Source organism: Aegilops tauschii, chromosome 6 (genome assembly GCF_002575655.3).
Source record: "Aegilops tauschii subsp. strangulata cultivar AL8/78 chromosome 6, Aet v6.0, whole genome shotgun sequence".
Lineage (NCBI taxonomy): Eukaryota > Viridiplantae > Streptophyta > Magnoliopsida > Poales > Poaceae > Aegilops > Aegilops tauschii.
This window is the reverse complement of record NC_053040.3, coordinates 467,465,018-467,471,564: the sequence shown is the minus strand read 5'-3', so window position 1 is coordinate 467,471,564 and position 6,547 is coordinate 467,465,018. Positions and strand designations below refer to the sequence as shown.

The 6,547-nt window shown below is 45.2% G+C and overlaps 1 long non-coding RNA gene across 1 annotated transcript; it reads left to right on the top strand.

Annotated features, from left to right (window-relative positions):
• Nucleotides 1-249: 249 nt before the first annotated feature.
• Nucleotides 250-2,864, top strand: LOC109749837 (uncharacterized). Its single transcript, XR_006664859.2, has 3 exons — nt 250-1,833; nt 1,927-2,033; nt 2,108-2,864. It is a non-coding gene; the product is annotated as an uncharacterized lncRNA (long non-coding RNA).
• Nucleotides 2,865-6,547: the final 3,683 nt, after the last annotated feature.

Genomic DNA, 6,547 nt, shown 5'->3' with positions numbered 1-6,547 from the left:
TTCAGTTATGCTTTATTACTGTGTTTTTGCAGTTGGGTGCCCAATAATCCGGAAGAGATTTATGGATCAGGTATAGCATAATCAGTTAGAATTATGTCTATGAGTCGAGGTTATCTCCCTTCCTTTCATCGATATCAATTTTGTATGTGTCATCGATCAAGGTTCGCTGGAGGGTCTAGAAAGTTCCACGTTGTTGGGCAGATGATTTTCTTTTGAGAGGCTGGGCAGATGATTTTCTTTTGAGAGGCTAGGCAGAGGATTTCTGTCAAGTGATACACGCATCATATCTGAGGCTGCTCCTAATTCAGGAATCAAGGTTCAATAACTTATCGGCGTGTTTGGTTTGGACAAAAAGTGTGGCTTCCGAATACAGCGACTTCCGAAACCGTAGCCAACTTCGGTTTGCCTCGCCATGTATTCCATAACAGTGCTTTCTGATATGGCACTTCGCAGAGTTGAAATAACCGCACGAACCAGCCGGGTTAAAATCGGGACTCGATTCCACAAACTAAACAAAGGAGCTATTACGTAAAAATATTCGGAAGCAACGCTTCCGGATACACTAAACTGAATACGTTACGTTGCCCGAACCGAACATGTTGTATATGTTGTTATCAGCAGTTCTATTTATTGTTTATGTGGCATGAGAATTTCGTATGGCTTGTGGAAACAACATAATAAGACCCGTTAAACTGCTGCAGGTTATCAACCAAAAGGAAGCATCTAGCAACAAGCTTTTCAAAGATAAAGAGCTCCCCTCGTGTTGGGGATAGGTGAGTTAAGTTCTGAATTCACAGATATTTTTCGTAGGGCATTTGCTTCAAGAGTGCTTCCTCATGTTGTAAACTAGTATGTATCATCCCTGCTTCTTTATTTTTGTACCATCGGTAACACATGATATTTTTTACTTACAACTAAATATTGTAGATTGCAGCTAAAAGACTATTGTAGATTGGGCATTAAACATGTAAAGGTTAAGTACTTAAGTTGCTATATAGGCTTCCTGGTACTGGAAAGACCCTGTTGAATGGAAAGGATCCCAAGGTACGGTTATTCTTACTGAGCATCGAGTATAGCTTTGTTACTTGTCTAAATCTATTGATTTGAATCTGTTTATGTTTGGTCATGCGAAATCCTATTGACTGAAATCATGCAGATGTACATAACTGTTAATGTAAAAAATGAAAAATGAAATCATGCAGATGGTGCATAACTGTTAATCAAGGAGTGGTAGTATTCAACCACACACAGGATGTGGTGTGGATGATTTGCAAAAAATGAAAAATGAAGGATCTTTCAGTGACATAGCCAACTATCTTCTATAGCATATTGCTTAGGTGTGAGGGGAGATCATTAGAAATTAAACTGCTTGGATGTGCGCATGTTTTGGCAAAGACTGGGCGTAAAGGAACCAGCAGCGATTCTTGGTCTGTCACCCCGCCAGTTTATTGTGTAATAACTGTAAATGTCAAGACTTGGATGGGGTATTTTGCTGAATTAATGGCCAGTCCATTTCACAAAACAATATCAGTCAATTTCAGGTTTTGGCATCGACTGTAACTACGAATCTTCCTCCTTTGAAGTTGGATACTAACGAGCGACTGGATGATTATGCCAAGGTGAATTTTTTTGGCACACAGTTCCGGTAGGTGTGTTCTGCTCATATTATTGTTAAATAAGTAGCATCCTTGCATTCTATGTGGTAAAAAAAATTGCATGTCATTCACCGATTTCAAGAGATTGTGGATGGTCCAGAAGTTTTCTCATATCTATGAAGGCAGACGCAAGATGAAGTCGTGTGCTTTTACAGGGTCCCTCTTTTTGCATTGTATGGTAGGCTATTGTTTCCTTCAAATTGCCACTTTACCTATGATTAATCTTTCTTACAACACCACTGATGTATTTTCCCTTTTCTTGTCTATGCAGGCCATCTGATTTCCAAAAGCTCCCTGATTCGAAGGTTGGCTAGGCTTGGCAGCCTTTACTGTCTTTATGAGTGCCACCATACAAGTCACACTTCAGAATTTTTTAAGGTATATTTTTTATGCACTAAACTAGGGATTATTGGAACAGAGTAATTAATTCCCTGAATATTGGATTGCAACAGAAGAGTCCAAGAAACTCTAAAACTTTGTCGTTGAGGCTAAGAAGAATATGCTTTGCGTCATACCGGCACTTGACAAAAGGATGCTACACAAGGTTTTTTTTTGGTTCATCAACTTGCTTGATGACATTGAGGCAAATCAGCTTGATGAATGGAACACATTCCAAAATAAACGGCTAAAATTTACCTTTGACAAGTACGTGGATTTTTTTCTTACACCCTTTGGCAGATTTGAAAAGATAGAAATGCGTGTTTTTTAGCATAAATGCTTAGGGGTTTATGACAGGATCTGTAGGATCCAGGAGATAATGAGATTGAGAAAGCTGGCTTTTGTCAGAGGTGTTCAGGATGATGGTGGCTAATCTTAACTATTGTATTCTGTAACTGGGCTTCGGCCAGAACCTTGTGTCTTTCTCTTCTTCTAATAGATACAACACCTGCCTTTTTTTTATTTATTCTAGAAAAGGAGGTTATCCCCCGGCCTCTGCATTCGAAAGATGCATGCGGCCCTATTATTAAACAAGTTCAGCAAAATACAAAGTCTGTAATCCGGAGTACAGCTCACAAAGGGAGCACAAATAAAAAAGACTAAGCAAATAATCCTGCAAATACCATAAGTTTTGATTCATAAACAGTATGGAGTACAACAGAAAAACTCGACAATCTGCAGGAGCATAAAGTTCTGAAGTAAAATGAACAAAGCATCAACTATCCTAAACTGCAGTAGTCCTATCCCCTATGGGAAGATGCAGCGAGCAGGTACGAGGTCTGGCGTGCAAGCACCGGATGACACGCTGTATTGTTTGGTGTCTGGTTGGCTCAACTTCCACGAATACTTTTTTGTGGTTATGTAAGAGCATATGACATAATAGAATCATCATCTATTCGGAGAACTGCAAAAGGTATATGTACAAGGCTGTTTTGATCACACACAATGGACTTACAGGAAATTCCATACTCTCTTTCTTGTTGTGGCGCCGCCTCCTCCATCTCAGAAAGAGATGGGGTGTAGATAGCGGTTGTGAGATCGCCGTCATGGGAGATCACGAGCTAACTCGAGCACGTCACCCTCTTATCGAAAAAGGCTTTCGCCCCGCTTTATATATAAAGCACCGAACCACAAGGACCATGATACAAACTCACGCCACCACCGCACACGACACGCCCACCCAAGGCGAAATACAAAGGTGCCGGGCACCGCCACACCACCCCAACGACTACCAAGCCACTACAAATGCGCGAGGACGAACTGCTTGGAGCCACCGGAGACCTCCTCCTTCGAGGGGAGGTGAGACGGGAACGACGGAACCAGGCCTCCAAGATGGTGTCCCCTAAGAAGGGAACGACGACGATAGCGACCAAGGCATGCCCGCCACCGCCGCGCCGGTCACGCCGCCGCCACGAAGCCGCCGCCAGCAGGCTCCAGCTTGTCGCCGCGCCCGCCACCAGCGCCGCATCCCAGGCAGCCGCCTCGACCCGCGCCGAAGGCCCCCGCTGAGGAGACAAGGCAGCCCCGCCGCCGCCTACCAGGCTTCGCCCGGCGCGCCCTCTCTGGCGGCAGCGAGGGAGAGGAGGGAGGAGGAGGGGAAGCCCGCCGACAGCGCTAGGGTTTCTCCAGTGACGCGCGCGCGGGGCGCGTCGCGGGAGCGAGTCTGTACCTTTCCTCGCACGTCACCCTCTTCGCGTACCTCTTCGACAGTCCCATCTCTTGCATGCGCCTATTCAAATTACTGACAGTCAAAAAGAGCATCAAAAGAATCTTTGATGAAATAATAATATTTTGTAGCAGTACAAGATTTATAAGCAGTGCTTAGAGATGGTGACGATAATGAAGGTGGAAGGAAGAAGGGTAGGGGAGAAAGATGACGCTTTAATTATCTTCTTGCAAGGAGATGGCCGATAACGAGATATGAAAATTGCCGAGGGGGAAATGAGCGGGGTCAAAGAATGATTTTGTTGCTGTATGAAAAAACTACATTTGATTACAACACACTTTTTCCAATTAGAATATATGTTTAAGCATTGTTTTTTTTATGCCGTGGCAACGCACGGGCGTTCAACTATTTTTATAGAAGGTAGAAGACACTTATAAGAGACTACAAGTCGGTGTTAACAACAAGTGTAATACTAACACCACAACCGCACTAATCCAAAGAAAAGCCTTCGCATACACTACAAACACAACACAAAGGAACCTGTCCTGACCAAAGCAACAAGGCCGCGTCTCGACCAACACCGATCAACACGAAGAGTAGCAACTTCAACCAGATTTCCCTTGCCGATGCACCAACCACCCTTGATTGCCGAAAAGGAGATGGCGAGTGGGTGGAGGGACTCGGTTTGGAACCGAGAAATCCACCTTCTTGGGTTCACCGGCATAGGCGTACACTGCGTCCAAGAACCTCTACTCGGACATGCGCCACCTACCGGAGGACCGCAACACCGAACCTCTAGGCCATGTCTTCATACACGATGCTCCCAACAAAGGAATGGTGCCATGACGCCGCCATGGCCGGTCCAAGACCTAGGCTTTCGCCCGGAGACAACAACCCAAACAAGCGAGAGAGATGTCTGACACACATAAGCATCGCCTACAAAGAAAGGAACGACACCCACATGCACTGTCGCCGCCCACACCGGCCGAAGCCGGGCAGGATTTTCATCCATAACGTCGGCTATCTCCCACCCCTCGCAAAGAATTGAGGCCACATTGTCCGTGCTAGATCACACCGCCGCCGCTGCCGCAGTACCTTGCAATCGCAATCATAGTGACACGGAACACCAACACCCTGCACGTGGAGGACACGAAGTCCAGCTACCACCTTCCGCATGGTCGGGGACAAACAAGTCCAACACTCCTTCCACAAACTAGCACAGCCAGGAGCTCTGCTGATGCTGCAAGCAACGACTGTCACACCACTCCCGGTGGACAACCCAGCAGCGGCCACAACCGTCTCTCTGACTTTCCTTATTTTTTCTACACAAAGGAGCACTATGCTTCTCTGCCTTTCCTTGTGTATGTCAGAGGAGCCGGCTCCTTCGGTGTAGTCTCTTCTTTTCCTTTGTGTACTGAACTTCTGATCACATGTCTTTGTTTGCTACTAGGTCATGGTTGCACATTTAAGCTAGAAATATTATCGAATGGGCATGTAGCGCGTGCAAAAGTTGATATTTTCTTCTCTATGTGGTTTCATAGATTAGTTATCACAAAATTGTTGTGCATATCTAATTATCTATTCAAATTTTCTCCTTTCACATGCTCATTTCCCTTTTTGCTCCTGCAAAAGAAAAGGCTATATTTTATTGGCAGGGAGCAAATCTTAATGGTTTTGTCAAGGTTTTTTGAAACTAAATACCATGCAGTTGTGTTCCTGGTTCCAATTATTTATGTAGTTGTAATGTGCTTCCTGCTGTTTCAGTGCCATTGCAAATTTCTCTTACAACCACTAGTAGAAAACAGGGCTTGGTTGAGGCCAGGATAAGGGCATTAATCTCGGTTCACTTACGAACCGGGACCAAAGGGTGCATCAGTCCCGGTTCGTGAGGCTAGGGCGCCGGCCGGGCCTCGGGGGCCATTGGTCCCGGTTCGTCTGACACCTTTGGTCCCGGTTCCAGACACGAACTGGGACCAATGGGCCTCGCTCCTGGCCCAACACCTTTAGTCCCGGTTGGTGGCTGGAACCGGGACCAAAGGTCCATCTTCTGTCCCGGTTCTAGCCACCAACTGGGACTAAAGATAAGCCTATAAATACCCCCGCCCCTGCCCGCTCATTGCTCTGTTTTTAGCCGGCCAGCATGTGCAGGTGTGTGTTGCTCTAGCTCTCACCTCGTATGCACATGAGGTGTTCGATGAAATGCCCGAGCCACACTTAAGCTTTCTCCTCTCCAAGCTCGACCTCCAAGCTCAATTTTTCTCAAGATTTGTCTAGGTTTGGTAGTTCGTCCTGTCCTGTCCGGCCCCGTCCTCACGGCCGCCGATCACCCGCGCCGATCTCATCGCCGACACCACCGTGGTGAGCCTCTTGTTCTTATCTTCTTTCTAAAAGAAAAAATTCTTACTTGTATGATTTAGATAGATACTTGTATAATTTTCTTACTTTTATTATTGTTTGTTATTATATAGTGCCATGATTTTGGTATCCGCCCCCGTCGGCCCTCGTCCTGTCTATGATTCGGATGTGGTATTATCTTTTGTAACTATTTGTTTCATTTAGTGTTTATGACAATTATGCCGACCAACGTGACATAGATGTTTTTATCTAGGAGGTATGTGAACTGGAAATTCCAACCGACCCTCTTGTCGAGAGGTTAAATTTAGTTGGAAAAGAAAAAAATTACTTGAAGAAAAAATTGAAAAGAATTGAGGAGGAGAAGATGGAATTGGAGTTGCATGTTGTCGATGTCGTCGGTGATCACAAGATCAAGATGGATGCAATGCGCTTG